Source organism: Lipotes vexillifer, unplaced genomic scaffold, assembly GCF_000442215.2.
Source record: "Lipotes vexillifer unplaced genomic scaffold, Lipotes_vexillifer_v1.1 scaffold419, whole genome shotgun sequence".
In the NCBI taxonomy this organism is placed as follows: Eukaryota; Metazoa; Chordata; class Mammalia; order Artiodactyla; family Lipotidae; genus Lipotes; species Lipotes vexillifer.
The window spans coordinates 1,030,331-1,046,868 of NW_006786333.1; the positions used below are offsets into that span (position 1 = coordinate 1,030,331).

General features: G+C 37.2%; 1 protein-coding gene and 1 pseudogene across 1 annotated transcript in view; both read right to left on the bottom strand.

Moving 5' to 3' along the window:
• Window positions 1–16,538, bottom strand: part of MIGA1 (mitoguardin 1) — an 87,783-nt gene that overhangs the window by 66,529 nt on the left and 4,716 nt on the right. The gene's annotated exons all lie outside the window — the stretch shown is intronic.
• Window positions 12,100–12,630, bottom strand: LOC103086272 (ribonuclease UK114 pseudogene; annotated as a pseudogene).

A 16,538-nucleotide genomic window follows, 5' to 3' on the forward strand; every position in this document is an offset into this window, starting at 1 on the left:
TCTTTAAAAACTAAACATCCACTTACCATATGACCCAGTAATCACATTCCTGAGCATATATCCCAGAAAAATAAAAACTTATGCCCACACCAAACCTGTACACAAATGTTCATAGCAGCTTTATTTATAATAATCAAAACTGGAAACAGCCAAAATGTCCCTCAATAAATGAATGTTAACAAACTGGTACCATCCATATACAGACTACGGAATACCACAATAAATAAAATAATACCACACCAGTCAGAATGGCCATCATCAAAAAATCTAGAAACAATAAATGCTGGAGAGGGTGTGGAGAAAAGGGAACCCTCTTACACTGTTGGTGGAAATGTAAATTGATACAGCCACTGTGGAGAACAGTATGGAGGTTCCTTAAAAAACTACAAATAGAACTACCATATGACCCAGCAATCCCACTACTAGGCATATACCCTGAGAAAACCATAATTCAAAAAGAATCATGTACCAAAATGTTCATTGCAACTCTATTTACAATAGCCCGGAGATGGAAACAACCTAAGTGCCCATCATCGGATGAATGGATAAAGAAGATGTGGCACATATATACAATGGAATATTACTCAGCCATAAAAAGAAATGAAATTGAGCTATTTGTAATGAGGTGGATAGACCTAGAGTCTGTCATACAGAGTGAAGTCAGAAAGAGAGAGACAAATACCGTATGCTCACACACATATATGGAATTTAAGAAAAAAAATGTCATGAAGAACCTAGGGGTGAAACAGGAATAAAGACACAGACTTACTAGAGAATGGACTTGAGGATATGGGGAGGGGGAAGGGTAAACTGTGACAAAGCGAGAGACAGGCATGGACATATATACACTACCAAACGTATATACACTACCAAACGTAAGGTACATAGCTAGTGGGAAGCAGCCACACAGCACAGGGAGATCAGCTCGGTGCTTTGTGACCACCTGGAGGGGTGGGATAGGGAGGGTGGGAGGGAGGGAGGCGCAAGCGGGAAGAGATATGGGAACATATGTATATATATAACTGATTCATTTTGTTGTGAAGCTGAAACTAACATACCATTGTAAAGCAATTATACGCTAATAAAGATGTTAAAATGAAAAAAAAAAACTGGTACATCCATATACAGACTACAGAATACCACAATAAAAAGGAACAAATTATTGAACCTCTCTGTACTATTTTTGCAACCTCCTGTGAATCTGTAAGTACTTAAAGTTTTTAGAAAATAAAGCTGTATCAACACAGCTGCTAATCCCAGTTAATTCAAACCGATGAAATTTTGGAAGAATTTTATGATTAGGTTGTTTTCCTTCGCACAGCTATTCAATTAAACTGAACTGGGAATTCCCTGGCAGTCCAGTGGTTAAGACTCCGTGATTTTGCTGCTGAGGGCCTGGGTTCAATCCCTGGTTGGGGAACTAAGATCCCACAAGCCGTGCAGTGCAGCCAAAAATTAATAAATAAATAAAAATCTTTAAAGAACTGAATTGACCCGTGGTGCACAGTTTGTTATCTTAAATATCATTTTACACTAAAGGGTTTCTTGGAGAAGTGGCTGATTCCAGATATGGGGCATGAAAAGTATGAGAGGAGCCTGTAACATCTTCTCATACCAGATAGCAAGGAGGCTGTCAACAGAGTTGTATCTAAAGCACAAACAGGCCAACTTGAATAGGCTCTCACTGGCCAAAATGAGTTCATTTGAGCATAAATAAGGATAAATAAAGTAATGGTTTAATATATCATATATAATTAAATCTGTGAGATCAAAATGATCTTTTTTTAAACCCTCCTTGATCAGCTCTGACGAATACTAAAGAACCATCTCACTATTTTACAATGTGGTCAATAAAAAGGAAAGAAGCAATTATTCTGCCATTTCTATGCAAATTGCACCCAGGTACCCAAGTAGTGACAGAAAGTTTCTCTTCATTGATATATTTTAGCTAATAAATTAAGAAGGAAATATAGAATGATGTCACCATTTTACAACCTCTTAAATTAGCAGATCCAATAATAATTATCAAAGACTGCCAACATCACAAAAAGACTCAACCAGATATTATGTACTTCCTATAACTTAGCTTTAGCAACAAACAAACTGAATCTAATTGATACTCCAATCTAACTCAATTCATAGAAAAATACAGTGGAGAGAATATAATCAGGATTATCCTGTCACAATGAAGAACATGGTTTCTTCCACAGAGAAAATAAAAGCAAAGCAAAAAAACACACAAAAAAACAGTATGGGGGAAACTACAGATTAAAAGAGATCTAAGAGTTGACAGATACCTAAGAGATTTAAAAGATACCTCAATTCCATCAAACAAAACAAAAACAAACAAAAAATACTCATAGGATAACAGGAGAAATTAAACACTGACTGGATACTGATAATATTAAGGAATTACTATTGTATGGAAGGATGTAATGTTATTGTGGTGGTTCTACTTTAAGAGATGAGATATAAAATGAAACAGTTACAGATGAAATAATATGATGTATCAATTTGCCTCAAAAGAATCCAGTGTGGGATGGAGGAGGAAATGGATATGAAAACAGAGGAAACAATATAGCCCATGCAAACTCTACTCAATACTCTATAATGACTTGTATGGAAAAGAATCTGAAGAAGAGTGGATATATGTATAGGTATAACTGATTCACTTGGCTGTGTACCTGAAACTAATGCAACATTGTAAATCAACTATAAAATCAACAACAACATTGTAAATCAACTATAAAATCAACAATAAAAATTAAAAAAAAAGAAAAATAAGTTGCCCATGCATTGCTATCTGTTCAGGCTGAGTGTCAGGTATATGGGGGTTCATTAAACTATTCAATTTTGTATATGCTTAAAATTTTCTATAATAAAACTATTTGTAAAACTAAAAATTGAATTAACATAAACTTTAAACTATAATGTAATGGTAGAATAAAAACAATTATTCATTACCATGTAAAACCACATGATCATCTGTGTAGAAAAACCCTATGAAACTTACAAAAAGCTACCAGAACTAATAACTGAGTTTAATAAAGCTATAAAATGTAATATCAATATACAAAAGTCTATTTTCATATACTAGTAATAAATAACTGGAAATTGAAATTTTAAAAATACCATTTACAGTAGCATCATAAAATATGAAATACTTAAGGATAAATCTGACAAAAGATGTGAAAGACATGTATCCTGAAAACTAGCAAACTGCTGAGGTTCAAGAAAGAAAACCTAAATATATGGAAAGACGTAACACATTTACAGGTTGAAAGACTCAGAGATGTCAACTGTCCCCAAATTGCTCTATAGATTCAATACAATCCCAATGACAATCCTAGCAAGGTTTTTTTTTTTTTTTTTTGGTAAAAACTGATACTTGATTTTTAAATTTCATATAGAGGGAATTCCCTGGTTGTCCAATGGTTAGGACTCCATGCTTTCACTGCTGAGGGCGTGGGTACAATCCCTGATCAGGGAACTAAGATCCTACAAGACGCACAGTGCAGCCAAAAAAATAAAATTCATATGGTAATGAAAAGGATCAAGAATAGTCCAAACAATTTTGAAAAAGCAAAACAAAGTTGGAAGACTAACCTTACTTGACTTTGAGACTTACTATAAAGCTACAATAAACAAAACACTGTCGTGTTGACACAAAAAGACAAACAGATCAATGCAACAAGACAGAGAGTACAGAAATAGACCCACACATATACAGAAGATTGATTTCTGGCAAAGGTACAAAAAGGCAGTCCAGTGGAAAAAGAGTAGTCTTTTCAACAACTAGTGCCAGGGTGGGAGGGAGGCTCAAGAGGGAGGGGATGTGGGGATGTATGTATACGTATAGCTGATTCACTTTGTTATACAGCAGAAACTAACACAACAATGTAAAGCAATTATACTCAAATAAAGATATTAAAAAAAAAACTAGTGCTGGAAAAAACTGAGTATCCATATGCAATAAAATGGAACTTCAATCTACGTTTCACACCATACACAACAAATAACTAATGGATCACAGACTTAAACACAAAACCTAAAACTATAAAGGTTCCAGAAAAAGCATAGGAGAAAATCTTTGTGATCTTTGATTAGACAAATATTTCTTTGAGATGACACCAAAAACCTGACCCCGTTTTTTTAAAAAGTTGACAGATTGGACTTCAGAATTTAAAACTTCTGCTCTTTAAAAGGCACTGTTATTTGTTGGAAGATTTTTAATCACAGTCTCAACTTCAGTGCTTCTGACTGGTCTGTTCATATTTTCTACTTCTTCCTGGTTCAGTCTTGGCAGGTTGTACATTTCTAAGAATTTGTCCATTTCTTCCAGGTTGTCCATTTTATTGGCATAGAGTTGCTTGTAGTAATCTCTCATGATCTTTTGTATTTCTGCAGTGTCAGTTGTTACTGCTCCTTTTTCATTTCTAATTCTATTGATTTGAGTCTTCTCCCTTTTTTCTTGATGAGTCTGGCTAATGGTTTATCAATCTTGTTTATCTTCTCAAAGAAACAGCTTTTAGTTTTATTGATCTTTGCTATCATTTCCTTCATTTCTTTTTCATTTATTTCTGATCTGATCTTTATGATTTCTTTCCTTCTGCTAACTCTGGAGGTTTTTTGATCTTCTTTCTCTAATTGATTTCGGTACAAGGTTAGGTTGTTTATTTGAGATGTTTCCTGTTTCTTTTCTTTTTTTTTTTTTTGCGGTACGCGGGCCTCTCACTGTTGTGGCCTCTCCCGTTGTGGAGCACAGGCTCCGGACGCGCAGAGCTCCGGACGCGCAGGCTCAGCAGCCATGGCTCATGGGCCCAGCCGCTCCGCGGCAAATGGGATCTTCCCAGACCGGGGTACGAACCCGTGTCCCCTGCAGCGGCAGGCGGACTCTCAATCACTGCGCCACCAGGGAAGCCCTGTTTCCTGTTTCTTAAGGTAGGATTCTATTGCTATAAACTTCCCTCTTAGAACTGCTTTTCCTGTATCCCATAGGTTTTGGATCATCGTGTCTCCATTGTCATTTGCTTCTAGGTATTTTTTGATTCCCTCTTTGATTTCTTCAGTGATCACTTCGTTATCAAGTAGTGTATTGTTTACCCTCCATGTGTTTGTAATTTTTACAGATCTTTTCCTGTAATTGATATCTAGTCTCATAGCACTGTGGTCGGAAAAGATACTTGATACAATTGCAATTCTCTTAAATTTACCAAGGCTTGGCTTCACAGGTGAATTCTATCAAACATTTAGAGGAGAGCTAACACCTATCTTTCTCAAACTCTTCCAAAATATAGCAGAGGGAGGAATACTCCCAAACTCATTCTACGAGGCCACCATCACCCTGATACCAAAAGCAGACAAAGATATCACAAAGAAAGAAAACTACAGGCCAATATCACTGATGAACACAGATGCAAAAATCCTCAACAAAATACTAGCAAACAGAATCCAACAGCACATTAAAAGAATCATACACCATAATCAAGTGGGGTTTATTCCAGGAATGCAAGGATTCTTCAATATATGCAAATCAATCAATGTGATGCACCACATTAACAAATTGAAGGAGAAAAACTACATGATCATCTCAATAGATGCAGAGAAAGCTTTTGACAAAATTCAATACCCATTTATGATAAAAACCCTGCAGAAAGTAGGCATAGAGGGAACTTCCCTCAACATAATAAAGGTCATATATGACAAACCCACAGCCAACATCGTCCTCAATGGTGAAAAACTGAAACCATTTCCACTAAGATCAGGAACAAGCCAAGGTTGCCCACTCTCACCACTCTTATTCAACATAGTTTTGGAAGTTCCACCCACAGCAATCAGAGAAGAAAAAGAAATAAAAGGAATCCAAATCGGAAAAGAAGTAAAGCTGTCACTGTTTGCAGATGACATGATACTATACATAAAGAATCCCAAAGATGCTACCAGAAAACTACTAGAGCTAATCAATGAATTTGGTAAAGTACCAGATACAAAATTAATGCACAGAAATCTCTGGCACTCCTACAAATTAATGATGAAAAATCTGAAAATGAAATTAAGAAAACACTCCCACTTACCATTGCAATAAAAAGAATAAAATATCTAGGAATAAACCTACCTAAGGAGACAAAAGACCTGAATGCAGAAAATTATAAGACACGGATGAAAGAAATTAAAGATGATACAAATAGATGGAGAGATATACCATGTTCTTGGATTGGAAGAATCAACATTGTGAAAATGACTCTACTACCCAAAGCAAACTACAGATTCAATGCAATCCCTATCAAACTACCACTGGCATTTTTCACAGAACTAGAACAAAAAATTTCACAATTTGTATGGAAACACAAAAGACCCCAAATAGCCAAAGCAATCTTGAGAACGAAAAATGGAGCTGGAGGAATCAGGCTCCCTGACTTCAGACTATACTACAAAGCTACAGTAATCAAGACAGTATGGTACTGGCACAAAAACAGAAAGATAGATCAATGGAACAGGATAGAAAGCCCAGAGATAAACCCATGCACATATGGTCACCTTATCTTTGATAAAGGTGGCAGGAATATACAGTGGAGAAAGGACAGCCTCTTCAATAAGTGGTGCTGGGAAAATTGGACCCCTAACACCATACACAAAAATAAACTCAAAATGGATTAAAGATCTAAATGTAAGGCCAGAAACAAACTCTTAGAGGAAAACATAGGCAGAACACTCTATGACATAAATCACAGCAAGATCCTTTTTGACCCACCTCCTAGAGAAATGGAAATAAAAACAAAAAATAAACAAATGGGACCTAATGAAACTTAAAAGCTTTTGCACAGCAAAGGAAACCGTAAACAACACGAAAAGACGACTTTGAGAATGGGAGAGAATATTTGCAAATGAAGCAACTGACAAAGGATTAATCTCTAAAATTTACAAGCAGCTCATGCAGCTCAATAACAAAAAAACAAACAACCCAATCCAAAAATGGGCAGAAGACGTAAATAGACATTTCTCCAAAGAAGATATACAGATTGCCAACAAACACATGAAAGAATGCTCAACATCATTAATCATTAGAGAAATGAAAATCAAAACTACAATGAGATACCATCTCACACCAGTCCGAATGGCCGTCATCAAAAAATCTAGAAACAGTAAATGCTGGAGAGGGTGTGGAGAAAAGGGAACCCTCTTGCACTGCTGGTGGGAATGTAAATTGATACAGCCACTATGGAAAACAGTATGGAGGTTCCTTAAAAAACTACAAATAGAACTACCAGACGACCCAGCAATCCCACTACTGGGCATACATCCTAAGAAAACCATAATTCAAAAAGAGTCATGTACCAAACTGTTCATTGCAGCTCTATTTACTATAGCCAGGAGATGGAAGCAACCTACGTGTCCATCATCGGATGAATGGATAAAGAAGATGTGGCACATATATACAATGGAATATTACTCAGCCATAAAAAGAAACGAAATTGAGTTATCTGTAGTGAGGTGGATGGGCCTAGAGTCTAGGTGGATGTCACACAGAGTAAAGTAAGTCAGAAAGAGAAAAACAAATACTGTATGCTAACACATATATATGGAATCTAAGAAGAAGAAAAAAAGGGTCATGAAGAACCTACGGGCAAGACAGGAATAAAGACACAGGCCTACTAGAGAATGGACTTGAGGATATGGGGAGGGGGAAGGGTAAGCTGTGACAAAGGGAGAGTGGCATGGACATATATACACTACCAAACATAAAATAGATAGCTAGTGGGAAGCAGCCGTGTGGCACAGGGAGATCAGCTCGGTCCTTTGTGACCACCTAGAGAGGTGAGATAGGGAGGGTGGGAGGGAGGGTGACGCAAGAGGGAAGAGATATGGGAACATATGTATATATATAACTGACTCACTCTGTTATAAAGCAGAAACTAACACACCATTGTAAAGCAATTATACTCCAATAAAGATGTTAAAAAACACAAACAGAACAAAACAAAACAAAACAAAAAAATAAAAGGCACTGTTAAGAGAATGAAAAGACAATCCACAAATTAGGAGAAAATAGCTGCCAATCATCTATCTAACAAAGGAATTGTATCTAGGGTATATAAAGAATTCTCCAAACATAATAAGAAAACAAAAAACCCAATTTAAAAATGGTATGGAGATATATGTATATGTATAGCTGATTCAATTTGTTATAAAGCAGAAACGAACACACCATTGTAAAGCAATGATACTCCAATAAAGATGTTAAAAATAAATAAATAAATTTTAAAAAATAGGCAAAAGCTTTGAACAGACACATCAACAAAGAAAATAAACAGATAGCAAATAAGCACATGAAAGCACATTCAACACTACTGGACATTAGGGAAATGCAAATTAAAACCACAATGAGATTCCACTACACACCTATTTTAGAATGGCAAAAATTAAAAAGACTGGCCACTGGGCTTCCCTGGTGGCGCAGTGGTTGAGAGTCCGCCTGCCGATGCAGGGGACACGGGTTCGTGCCCCAGTCTGGGAAGATCCCACATGCCGCAAAGCGGCTAGGCCCATGAGCCATGGCCGCTGAGCCTGCGCATCCGGAGCCTGTGCTCCGCAACGGGAGAGGCCACAACAGTGAGAGGCCCGCGTACCGATAAAAAAAAAAAGACTGGCCATATCAATGGTATAGCCACTTTGGAAGAAGTCTGGCATTTTCTTAAAAAATTAAACACATACCTACTTATGATTCAGTCATTCCTCTCCTAAGTATTTACCCAAGGAAGTGAAACCATATGTTCATACAAAGACTATTACAGAAATGTTCTTAGCAGCTTTATGTATAATTAAAAAGAAAAAGAAAAAACAGGACACCCAAAAGTCCATCGCAGGTGAATAACTGAACAAACTGTGGTATATCCATACAATAGAATATTGTTCAGTAATAAAAAAAGAACTGCCTACTGATACATGCAACAACATGCATATATTTCAAAATAATTAGGTTGAGTGAAAAAAAGCCAGACAAAAGGAAGTACATACTGTATGATTCCATTTATACAAAATTCTAGAAAATGCAAACTAATCTATAGTGACAAAAAGCAGATCAGTGCTTGCTTGGGGAAAAGTGGGGGAGGGGAGTTGGACAGGAAGATGCAAAGGCAGAGATTACAAAAGGGAATGACAGACTTTTAGAGATCATAGGTATGTTTATTACCCTGACTGTGGCAAGGATTTCACAGGCATATACACATATATGTTAAAACTTAAATTGTATTCCTTAAACACGTATAGTTTAATGTGTGTCAATTTTACCTCAATAAAGCTGTTTTTGAAAAATAACATCTTCCAGACTTCCCTGGTGGTGCAGTGGTTAAGAACCCACCTGCCAATGCAGGGGACACGGGTTCAAGCCCTGGCCCGGGAAGATCCCACATGCCACGGAGCAACAAAGCCCGTTCACCACAACTACTGAGCCTGCGCTCTAAAACCCGCAGTCCACAACTACTGAAGCCAGTGTGCCACAACTACTGAAGCCCATGCACCTAGAGCCCATGCTCCACAAGAGCCACCGCAATGAGAAGCTCGTGCGCCGCAACAAGGAGTAGCCCTCACTCGCCACAACTAGAGAAAGCCCACGCACAGCAACAAAGACCCAATGCAGCCAAACATAATAAGTAAGTTTTTAAAACTAAATAAATAAAAAAATAACATCTTGGTTCTACACATAAATCCCAAATAATTGTTCATTTTCTATTATACCAGAAATTATTTACTTCCACTTGCCATTAGTATTTGGCCTCAGCAACTGTGATCTAACAAAAATTTAAAACTATTCTTACTCTACTTTTCTTCCAAATCCATTTAAATTCTTCCAAAACTATCATGGAAAATTGGAACATTCCAATGTCGCCTCATATTTTTTCCCTTCACAAACTGTAAGAATTATTCTCTTCAGTAATGTCTCCATACAGGAATTGCCAAATATTTGTTTCTTTCCATTTCTATGTTTTTCTCTCTGGAACCATAGCTCCAGTGTTCAATGCAACCAAATGAGATTCAGGGAAAAAAACCAAAACAAAACAGTTCCTGGAATTTGGATGCTAAACAACCAATAATAAAATAAATTCTAAAAAATAGCACTATTATAAAGAACATCTTACTTTTCATTATATTTTATGAACTGCCTTGACCTCATTATCCCCCCAAAAATGTTTCTTAGATCAAATATAAAAATTAGTATTTACTGAATAAGCAAATGTAAGATAACAAAATTAAAACCTCAACTAAAGAAAATATATTGGGAGTTCCTTGGTGGACTAGTGGTTAGGATGCGGCATTTTCACTGCTGTGGCCAGGTTTCAATCCCTCCTCAGGGAACTGAGATCCCATAAAGCCATGTGGTGCAGCCAAAAAAAAGGAAAAAAAAGGGAAAGAAAGAAAATAATCTATTAACACAGGCCCAGCCATGACTAAGTGATCACATGTTCTTAAATTGTCAGTTCTGCTATATCTTAGGGCACTGAAGTTAGAGAACTATTAGGAGACATAAATACAAAATTAAAACTACTGTCAGAAATATAACATGCTTTTATTAATATGAATTCAAATACAATATAAATCAATTCACTTTTATTACAATCCAAGTTCTGTGTATATGTTAAATATTATTTTTGCATAAAAGACCCATTACAACTTACAGTCCTAATCTCATGAAAAAAGAAACGTTTCCATGGTAAATTTCCCAGGAAAAGATTTTTATCACAAGTAATCTAGATGACACAAGGTTTGAAAGTCTCTATTACTCCCGCCTATCACTTCTCATTTTGTTACTTCTTTCTTCCCCAGAGGAAAGTCAATTACTTCCTATTATCATTGCCTGGAACACTGAAAATACAGCATCTCTGAATCCCAAACTCTGAGGGGCTTTTCAAGGTGAAACAGTTCCTTACCTCCAGACAAAATGGAAACCAGACATGTGTCCTATTCATTCAACATGAACTGAGTACCAACTTATGGGCCAAACACTGAGAATACAAAGAAAGGAATAAGACACTGTTCCTGGTGCTCAGATTTCACAATCCTCCCCACTCCATAACCCGATGCCATTGTTTAATGTTCCTGTCAAGTTTCCCCCATCATCTAATGTTCTCTGGAGACAGAATAGCTATTTAGTCACACACAAGTCTCCTGCTCCAATAACCTATTTCCCTTTATTCAGCATGAAGTTCTAACTAGAACTAAGTTGATCTATTCCTCTAACACAGTACTTAACACACCTCATTTTTTTTCGGCGGGAGGACTCAGCATTACTGAAGTTCTAAGCTCAATAATGCCAGGGATTATATCTAGATCTTGTTCACCACTTTATATCAACTGAAACAGAATAGATACTCAATAAACATAGTTTGAATGAATCTCTCTGATAACTTGAACACACCACATGTCATATGCTAACTGTGACCTTTGGACAAATGAGAATAAGACCATCTTCCTCACAGGATTGTTGTGAAAGGAGATAACATACGTAAAGTTATATCTGACACATAGTACACATTCCAAAAATGTGCGCTCTTATTATTTTAATTAAAAAAAAAAATTTAACACCTTATTTTGAAATTTTATTTTATTTTTTAAAATCTGCATGTTATTTTATTTCCATTAGACAAATATTATCTATATAAAATTTGGTCCAGTTTCTTCTCCTTTACCTCTAACATTCAAACTTAAATAATTTTACTCAAGTAAAAGCAGAATCATGTATCTGACATGAAAACTAAATATTTCACATCATTAAATTAATAGTTTAACTGAATTAGGTGTGCTCTTTATTATTTCTCAGGAATAGTAACTCATCTCTCCTACATGTTATTTCCCTTTACTTTTATTTTTCTGAGTAACTATGTAATGCATGTCTCTTTTCCCACATCCAGTAATATGAGTGTTACAGAAGTGTAATTTATAACTTCAGTAACTAGATTCATCATTAATCTTCAACTCATGTTCAATTCCCCTTATTATATGGTATTTCCATAGTAACTTCAGATATTTCAGTCAACCTTATACTTTCCAACAAAGACTGTAAAAATTAAGACATTAATTTTAAAACATTATTAAAATTCCAGACTAAGTAACACTGGGCCCACTTAGAGTGATGCTGTCACAAGGTCCTTGGACAGCTACTGCTTCAATCTCAACACGGCCTCCTTTGGGCAAAGCAGCAACCTGGTAAGCAGCTCTTGCAGGAAAACTACTCTGGAAATATTGTTTGTAGATGTCACTGACAGTATTGAAGTCATTTATGTCAGCCAGCAAAACAGTTGTTCTTACCACATTCGTGATTGTTTGTATGTCACTGACAGTATTGAAGTCATTTATGTCAGCCAGCAAAACAGTTGTTCTTACCACATTCGTGAAGTCATAGCCTGCTGCTTTCAGAATTTCACCCATGTTTGGAAGAGCTTGTTTAGCCTCTTCTGCCACCCCTCCTGGCACAAGCTGTCTACTTGCAGGATCCATGCCTAGCTGTCGTGAAATGTAAATGGTCCTGTCAACTAACACAGCCTGACTGTAGGGACCAATGGCCGCTGGGGCTTTCGTGGTGCTGATCACCTTTCTGATCAAAGATGACATGGTTAATCCTTTTCCCTTGCCACCCCTCAGAGACAACTACCCTGTACAATGCTCCTACTCGCATCTCACGGGTCTCTGAAATAATTTTAAATTTACAGAAAAGTTGCAAAGATAGTAGAGAAAGTCCCCATATCACTCAGTTTTTCTGTGATAGTAACATCCTACATAACCATAGTACTCTTGTCAAAACTGAGAAATTAACATTAGTACAGTATTAACTAAACTATATATTCTGATTTTACCAGTTTTCCCACTAATGTTCTTTTTGTATTCTAAGGCCAACTCAAGATACCACACTACATTTAGACAGATTTTTATTTTTTAAGTGCTTAGTTAATTCTTAGTCTTTTCCACATAACACTGAATTTGGAGAATCAACAAAACTATTTAAAGCTACAGAACTGTCTGAACAAGAACTTTGAGCTTTTCCTTGGTCTTTTCTTGGTCCTTTGATGCTATTCAAACTATAGCCTACTCTCTTAGTACAGCGCCAACAAACTTTTTTGGTAAAGGGCAGGTAAATTATTTTAGGCTTGTGGAACATACGGTCTCTATTGCAACCACTGAACACTGCTGTTGTAGCACAAAAACAGTCACAGATAATACATTAACAAATGACCATGGCTGTGTTCCAATAAAACTTTACTTGTAAAAACAGGCAGCGGCCAGGATTTGGCCCATAGCCTGTAGGTTGCTGACCCATCTTAGTGCATTTCATAACATGGAATGAGTTTTGGATACTCAATACCATGACTGAGAGTAGAGGATGTATCCTTAAGTTTACTTGCAATGATTCCTTATATTATTTAAAGAAAAATATTCCATGGAACAATGTGGACAATAGTCCTGGCCTCAGAAAATTATTCTTAGGATTGAAAAGCAGGTTGTATAGTAGAATCAGTGTGGACAAAACACACAAAAATAATTGGCAAAAATCCCAAAGCTTTGGGGAGTGCAAAACAATACTATCCTTATGGAAGGAAATTTAACAACATCTATCAAAATTTAAATACATTTACTCTTTGACCCAGAAATCCAAAGTCTAAAAATTTATCCTATTTCTGTACCTATGTGAATTGAAGTATATCAAGCTTAATCATTATAGCATTGTTTGTAATGAACAAGATCAGAAACAACCCAAATGTCCATATACAGAAACATCATGTAGCTGTAGGAATAAAAACAAAAACAAAAAACTACATATATTAATATGGAAAAATCTCCAGGAAATGTTTTAAGTATTAAAAAAAGCAAGAACATAAGTAGTATGCTATCTTCTATAAGAAAGAGAAAATAAGAATATATAATTGGAACTTCCCTGGTGGCTCAGTGGTTAAGAATCCGCCTGCCAATGCAGGGGACACGGGTTCGAGCCCTGGTCTGGGAAGATCCCACATGCTGCGGAGCAACTAAGCCCATGCGCCACAACTACAGAGCCTGCACTCTAGAGCCCGTGAGCCACAACTACTGAGCCCGCGCTCCTAGGGCCTGTGCTCTGCAACAAGAGAAGCCACCACAATGAGAAGCCCATGCACAACGAAGAGCAGTCCCTGCTTGCTGCAACTGAAGAATGTCCGTGCACAGCAATGAAGACCCAACACAGCCATAAATAAATAAATAAATAAATATTTTTTAAAAAACAGAATATAGGACTTTCCTGGTGGTCCAGTGGTTAAGAATCCACCTTCCAATGCAGGGGACCCGGGTTTGATCCCTGGTTGGGGACCTAAGATCCCACGTGCCATGGGGCAACTAAGTCTGCGTGCCACACTGCTGAGCCCGCATGCTCTGGAGCCCACACGCCACAACTAGAGAGAAGCCCACACACCACAATTAAGACCCAACACAGCCAAAGAAAAGAAGGAAAGAAGGAAGGGAGGGAGGGAGGGAGGAAGGGAGGAAGGGAGGGAGGGAGGGAGGAAGGGAGGAAGGGAGGGAGGAAGGAAGGAAGGACAGAAGGAAGGAAAACATAATTGCTTTTGCTGATATCTGAATAAAGAAACCTTGAAAGGTATTCAAGTAATCTAAACGGTTACCTATAGAAGTGGATAGGAATTGAGAGAAAACATCTCCATGTATGTACGTGTGTATGTGGGTGTGGGTGTGTGTGTGTGGTTTTGTTTTTTCAACCATGTAAATGTATCAGCTATTCAAATAATAAACTTTAAAGAATAATATTACTTTAGAATCATTCTAAGGATTAAAGAGTTTGTAAATGTAACCAATATAAAATCTCTAACACAGTGTTTTACACACAGTGGGTGCTGCTATGTCCTGTTGCTGGTCTTTTTAAATGTCATCCAAATGGTGTGATAACATAAACGAATAAAAGAATAAATACCAAACACTTAGACTCAATATTTTCATCTCTAGGAATCTACCTTAATAAAAATCTAAAAATTGGACAAAGATTTGAATATAAATAATGAACTGCTGAAAACCCAAAAACTCAAAAATAGAGAAATATTCAATAAACTATAGTACACCTATACTTATAAAGCATTTTTAATGACAGAGAAAATGCTCAAAATATACAACTTTATAATCTCAAATGAGGGGGACAGAGTGGTGAGGGTGGGGAGTGAGGGATTGGAAAGCAGAGAGATATATGCAGAAATAAAAGACCTAAGTAAAGTACAGCCAGTAAACTTTTATAGAGGCGTTGTTGGCAATTTTTATTTTCTCTTTAATTCTTTTCTGTACTTTTCAAATTCTCTTTTAATCATGTAATCCTAAAAAGGAAAAGAAAGAAAGAGAAAATGGATTTCGGGACCAAAGAAATGCAAGTTCAAATCCCATATTATATATGCAATTTTAGACAAGTTAATTAAGCTGTTAAAAAGCTGCCAGATTTGTAAAATGGAGATGATACAGAAATTCCAGGGTTATTTTAAGGATTAGAGAAATTATATGTAAAAATGACCTAACTAATGTCTTAAACATAGTGAATACTAACTAGTATTATTCTCATACATCTTATCTGTGTAACATCCTCGCCTATAATAAAATTATACTAGGGGACTTCCCCAGCAGTCCAGTGGTTAAGACTCCACACTTCCACAGAATGGGGCGTGGATCCAATCCACAGGGATCTAAGATGGGGGAACTAAGGTGGGGGAACTGGTTGGGAAACTAAGATCCCACATGCTGTGCGGCATGGTGAAAAAAAGAAAAAGAGAGAAAAATAAAATAAAATTATACTATATTTTATCAATCTAAGGTACTATTCCTTTAAGATGCAAGGAAGTTTTAGAAATGTTGAAATGTGAAAAATGATCATCTTAGATTTGATGAAATTCAGTGTTTAAGTTTAGTGAAATAAATGCTACTTTCCATACGTATCTTTTTATTTACTACAATGGAGTGTAAACTGCATTAGAAGCATATATTAAAAATAACAGGAGGGACTTCCCTGGTGGCACAGTGGTTAAGAATCCACCTGCCAATGCAGGGGACACGAGTTCGAGCCCTGATCCGGGAAGATCCCACATGCCGCGGAGCAACTAAGCCCATGCGCCACAACTACTGAGCCTGCACTCTGGAGCCTGCGAGCCACAACTACTAAATCCCGTGCACCTAGAGCCCGTGCTCCACAACAAGAGAAGCCACTGCAATGAGAAGCCCACGCACCGCAACGAAGAGTATCCCCTGCTCGCAGCAACCAGAGAAAGCCTGTGTGCAGCAACAAAGACCCAACACAGCCAAAAAAATAAATAAATTTTATTTTAAAAAATATATTAAAAAATGGGATTCCCAGGTGGCGCAGTGGTTGAGAGTCCGCCTGCCGATGCAGGGGACACGGGTTCGTGCCCCAGTCCGGGAAGATTCCACATGCCGTGAAGCAGCTGGGCCCGTGAGCCATGGCCGCTGAGCCTGCGCGTCCGGAGCACAGCGGCGGGAGAGGCCACAGCAGTGAGAGGCCCGCGTACGGC